Source organism: Pseudopodoces humilis, chromosome 13 (assembly GCF_049639895.1).
Source record: "Pseudopodoces humilis isolate 2021_Gansu_Grassland_sample_001 chromosome 13, ASM4963989v1, whole genome shotgun sequence".
Lineage (NCBI taxonomy): Eukaryota > Metazoa > Chordata > Aves > Passeriformes > Paridae > Pseudopodoces > Pseudopodoces humilis.
In genome coordinates this window covers 6453745-6459744 of record NC_142212.1, presented here as the reverse complement: position 1 = coordinate 6459744, position 6000 = coordinate 6453745, and the positions used below count along the sequence as shown (strand labels likewise).

The following is a 6000-nucleotide window of genomic DNA, read 5'->3' as shown; positions in this document are numbered from 1 at the left end:
TAAATTCCTCAGTCTTCCTTTGGTCCTCTAAACCTGCAGATGATCCCAGGCAGTTTCTTTGATGCCTTCTTCCCCAGTGGATGAAGTAATTATGACTTCTGTGCAGCAGGCTAATAGCTCTGAAGGCTTTAGTCAGACTGATTAACAACCACTGTGTTTTAATAAAAAATGTTCTGGTAAATCTTTCTGAATTGCAGCCCTAATTACTCTACAGCCTGATGTGCAGCAATTGCAAAGCTAATAGGATCACCTGAATCCAGTTAATGAATCCTCTGTTACGGCTGGCTGTGACTCACAAGATGTGCAGTGTTTCTTCTGGTCTCCCCTGCCCTGCTCCATTCCCTGGTGAATATTTATGCTCTGTATGGCTGAAGGTAAAGGGGGTGTGCACCTAGACTCTGAATGAATTAACTTAAATATATGTGCATCCTTCCTCTCATTATTTCAAGGGACTTTTAAGGATCAAGAGCCTGGGCTTTTTGCTTTGGTCTCAAGGTGAGTTCACTCCAGAAGTCACCAATAGCAGCAGTTGCCTAATAGTTCTTTTCAGGATTACAGGTTTTGATGAGAAATCTACTCAACCCTGTTTTCTGCTTCCCCAGCAGTACTCTGCATCTGTGTTAGAGAGCAGAGTTAGGAGAAACACCCTTCCTTCTTGTTACTAGCATTTAAAGGTGGTTTGTCCTGCATCAGAAAAGGAGAAAAACCCAAAACATTAAACTGAAAGTAATTTGTTTTGTTGGAAATTTCTCTGTAGGATTCAACCCTTTGTATGTAAACATATTTATGCACCCTGGCTGCCTTCACTCCCCTTTCAAAAGAAGCAATACATATTAACCTCAAATCCAAGATTTTTCATCTTTTACAAGGTTGTAAGCTGGTGATTTAGTTTTGGAAAGCTTTGGAGTAGGACTCTTGGCAAGAAATACAGACCTACCAGTGCTTTTGGTTTTAAGGTGCCTTTTGCTTTTACAGGTGATTTAGGGCTACAGGTGATTTAGGACTTGTTGGCAGACTTGTGTTAAAGGTTTGGCCTCAGTCAGGGATAAACAAGGATGGTTTCAAAGTGGCCTTTCAGGAGTTCCCTCCTTGCTCACTTCTTATTCTAAATGCAATATGCTTCTTACATAGATTTATAGGTTTAACTCGTTGTTTAGGCACACTATAAAATGTGCCTCTAACCATGTACCTTGTAACTACCATAATAGCAAGGAAGCCTGTCTGACGAATTTAGTGGCAGGAAGCAAAGTCAACATCTAAAGGATGTAATAAAGCGATTCAGGTGGGTAGGACACAGCAACATACCAGAGGAAAGACTTGACACCAGTTACATTTCTGGTCCCGTAGCTCCAGTGCTGTCCTTTACTGGGCATAATCCAATGAACCATTTGTCTGAACTCTCATGGTGTTGGGGCTGTAAAGGGGAGGATGCATGGAACAAATCTTCCTCTTTTCTGCTGCTCTCATCACAGATGATTTCATACGTGGGTCAAGCTGAAAACCTCCAGCTCAATACGGGGGTGTTAACAGAGGATATTGGACTGGGGATTTTCAGAGGCTTCATTAAATTTCTGTCTGGGAACTTGAAGCCCTTGAGTAAGAGGGGGGAAATGCTAAATGATTCAAGTTTTGCAGTAGAGAGATGAATGAAGTTACAATGGAACCGTACAAATATTTATTGCATGCTGGCAACAGATTCCAGGTCAGCCCTTTACAGCTGGGAGCAGAGAATGACAATATTTTTTTCTTTTAAGCAGAGTTTAGAGCAAAGAAAAATAAAAGGCCTGGATGATGTTTAGAAGGAGGAACAAATCCAAGCCTGGCAAATCTGCTTGTACATGATAAGACAGGGAGGGCAAGAGAGCAGAGGTGGTGCTGGAGGGTTTGTGTTGCTTTCCTGAGCATGAGAAGTGCAGCATCAGTCCTGTAACTGCTTCTGTCTGGCTGCGACTTGCAAAAAATCTGTTGTGAATGATGGGCTGAATGTGGGAGGAAAGGAGTGCAGTTTATCTTAGATTTTAAAATATTATAGTGTCAGACTTCTGCATGTCTGGCTCTCCCCTAAAAGTTCAGAGCATTTGAAGGCTCCTTTTGTTTCTGGTATTCACAGGCATTTATCCTCTGTGCTGGGCTCAGTAACTGGGAGGGGATTAGGAATGCAGGAGCTGTACCGTGGTCAGACACCAGTTTTGATTGCCTGAGGTTTTCTTGTTACTGTTTTTGTTTGGTTTTCCTCTTTATGGAAGAAATGGGTAATGTGTGGTTGAAGTTAGTTTGACTCTGAGTTGCTGGATGCTTTGGCAGTGACATTAGCTTGGTGGCTTGGGGAGAGGGGGAATGCCTCCCAGAGTCAGAGAGGTTTTCTCATGGTGGGTGGGAGGAAGTCACTTCTCACTTCCTCCTCAGACAGAGCAGAGGTCTGCTGTCTCACTTACATTTCCTTTAGTCCTGCTGATAAATATTTGTAATTTTGATGTTTTGGAAGCTGAGTGCCAGAAGATCAAAACTCACACTTGCTGGTTTTTGTGGAGAGTGAGAACTGGCTGCTTCCCACATGTTGTCTGTGGGATTGCTTCACATGGCTGCTCTGTGCTTGGACAGTGCCTCGCCCTACCTTGGGAGCTCTCGAGACAGGAGCTGGGCAGGAAGCAGCATGGCTGTGAGCTGGGCAGAAGCAGGACATGGGGACCAAGAGGGATGGAGTTCATTCCTGGCTTCAGGGTGATGAGCAGGCATGACAGAACATGGAGAGCAGCATGTGCTGGGTGCTGCTGGTCAGCAGCAGACTCTGTCCTCCTGTCACATTCCAATGGCTGACCAGACCCTGCCTAACCCACGCTGCCAGAGCTGAGCCTCTCCCCCTTGACTCCAGCTTGAAGCAAGGCTGGAGAGGGAGCTGTCACAGTGGAGCTCCAAGCTCACTCTCTCTGAACCGAATGTGGGAGATTTTGGCATGTCCTTGAGTGGGACAAAGATTTAAAATCCTTACCCTAACCTATGGGGAAAGCATTCAGGAGGCTTTCATCTCTGGAAAATGCACTGGGTTCTCTGGATGAAAGAGCTATTATTTACCTATCAACAACATAATCCCCCTCCCTCCTACAGATTGCAGGCAAGCTCCTGGGGCAAACGGCAGTGTAATTAAGAACAAATATTTACTATGAAGGACTAGCTGAGGCCTGGCTGGGCAAGCAGCCATGAGCCTTGTCTGAACTTGCCTTCTGTTTGTTCCCCTTTGAAAGCAAGGAGTCAAAGTCTTTTGTCAGAGGAGTGTTTGTGAGGCACAAGATGGTGGGTTGGGCCTCTGAAGCAGCCAGAAGCTATCAGGCTGTTTGTTCCAAGCCTAGGAAATCCCCCACAAGAGGAGCTCCTTGCATCTAGAGGCACTTCACTTTGGTGTTATGGATGGCTCTTAGGTACATCTGCAAGTAAGGGTTGGTGTGGGCACTGCACCTGGTGCCATGCCAAGCAAGCAAGTCTATGGAAATACTTGTCTAAAATCCCAAATTAATTCCGTGTTTGTTTGCATCTACTTTCCCTTCTGATTTCTGTTGCAATTCAAGATTTTGCTTCCCAGGAATCAAGCCCTAGTGTGTAGATGCAAGGGAGCTTGGCTGCTGGAGAAAGCATGAACTTACAAAATTGCTGGGACTGTTTCACAGCTCAGACTTGCAGCCTACTCACCTGCCTTCTGCCACTCTGATCAACAGCAAGGAGGGGTGACAGGGTTCTTGCTCATCTCCTGGCAAGGCTTGGCAAGCTGAAATTTAATAAATAAGTCAATTGTGAGTAACAGAAACAATTGCAAGGATGTGGTGTGTGGTTCAACCAGCTATCACTGCTGTGGTAATGCAACAAGGCATGTGATTAGACTGGGAAATTGCTGTAGCAATACCAAGATTTACAGCATGAGTCCCACAGAACAAGTACTCGTGGGAGACACACACATACACCCAGGGCTTGCAAAAGGACTTAGCAAAGTGTCTGAACAAAGCCAGCACCATCTTCCAGAGTGCTAAGGAAGCCATGGAAGCAACTGGAGAGGTGCCCTGCACCATGCTGGTATATGTGCTTTGAAACAGTTACATCTTGTCAGAGTTTTTGAGGAATATGCCACCAGCTGGGCTGATTTAAAAGGTCTTTTTTGGTTCAATCCTCTTTGTTGTAAGTATGGTCATGTACTATCAGCAGTGTAACAGCTGAAACCAGGGTTCGCAGATGCCTGTGCTCCTGAGCTGAGCTTAACATGTCTGGAACTTTGATCTTTGAGAACTGCTTTATATACTAGATATCTGGTTTGTGTATTTTAAATAAAATCCTTTGCTCCCAGAGAGAAAAGTTTGAGGCTTTGCTCTGAATTACACGTCTCCTTTTGTTTGGGAGCTTGGATGCAACACCAGGGAAAAAACAGAGGTTATCAACTACACGGGTCTGGGGAAGAGGAAGGGCTCTGAGCCATGGGCTAGGAAGCCACAGAAAGAAATGAGTGGCTTTTGCCCCTTAAGAGGGCAAGAACAGCTTCAGCAGTGCCACTTGCTGTGGCTTTATCAGTGCCCACCTCCTGCTTTGGCCCTTGGTGTGTGTGGGGAGGAGGTGGCTGCTCAGCCACTGCAGCTCAAGTGTGGTGACCAGTGTGTTAATGCTGGCAATCCCCAACTGAACTTGGAGCTTGAGTGGAACAAAACTTGCTTGCTGTTTTTCCCATTAAACCCGCGCCATCCTGGCTCATGAGTGCGTGTGTTTTTTGGCTTCACTGTCCTGAAGAAATGCCAAAAAAGCTGTCAGGTCTCTGGTTTGGCTTCTACAAAGGTGTTGTCCATTCTGGTGTCCCGTGCATGTGGGCTGTAGGAGAAGAGCCCTGCTTTTTCATCACTGCCAGTGAGCCAGACATCTACAGTCCCTCTGCCAAGCTTGTTCTGCTGTTCAAGAGTTCTGCTTGATTTTTAAAGGGAAGTTGATTTTTAAAGCTGCCTGGAGTATTTGTTGTGCTTTCTGAAAGAGAAGTAGGCAATGAAGTTCTGGTCAGAGAAAATATATGTTGGTTCTTTTGGGGAATGATTCTGGCCTTGTTTTGTTGATTTCCACTTGCTGTTCTTTCATGGGCACATTTGCTCATTGTCAGGTTGAGGGATGCATGTCTTTGGAGTACTGTGTCCTGGAAAGGTGAGTGCTTGCAAGTATGCCTTGGATGAGACCTCATTCCCTTGGTGAGAGGATCCTGAAGCCAGATAGGCTTCTATAGACAGTGCTTGTATCCAGAGATCTGCATCATCCTAGTGTGGCAAGGCAGTAATCAGGACTAGGGAGACTATCTTTTAAAATTGTGTTTGGAGTTTTGTATCAAGGACAAGTCTGTGCCTGGGACTATGCATACACTGAAGAATGTCTTCATTTCCTTAAACTTAGCATGTTAAAGAGCGAGTTGCTGAAATACTTCCTACTTTTGCTCTTCCCCAGTAGTTTAGAGACAAGTTTAATAACTATCATTTGAAAAGAACCTAAGGAAAGAACTCAAGATATTCTTTTCTGCCTGACATTACGAAGAGACTTTCACACCTCATCTCCAGGCACTGCCAACTGAGTTGTGTCTTTTGTGATAGTTATCAAACAAATAGAGTAGGTATTTCCTAGCACTGTAGGTATCAACTGGATGTTGAGGTGAAGCACACAAAGGAACCTGAGAAGACACTGAGGATCCCCAGAAAGGCAAGTGGGAGGTGCAGGTTGCTGTGGACTGCACATTCCTACACTGAGCTGGCGAAGAAGAGTTAACTCGCTTCTGTCTGAGCTGAAGCTGGAAGCAGAGGTTGATTGACTGAACATTGGAAATCCTCTCTTCATGCCAGGTGTAACAAGGATCATCTGGTAAAAATGTGTGTCTGCCTGAGACAGATCTGCCTTAGACATGCATTAGCACGAATGGAGTTTGCTGTCTGCTGGAGGAGCCAGGTCCCCAGTTGAGCAAAGCCTAATGGAAATTGGATCCAGTCCAGAATGTCT

The 6000-nt window shown here is 45.2% G+C and overlaps 1 long non-coding RNA gene across 1 annotated transcript in view; it reads left to right on the top strand.

Annotated features, from left to right (window-relative positions):
* Positions 1-403: 403 nt before the first annotated feature.
* Positions 404-6000, top strand: part of LOC148183213 (uncharacterized) — a 28581-nt gene continuing 22984 nt past the window's right edge. The window contains exon 1 of the long non-coding RNA XR_015773713.1: positions 404-495. This is a non-coding gene — a long non-coding RNA (uncharacterized LOC148183213). The remainder of the gene's footprint in view (positions 496-6000) is intronic.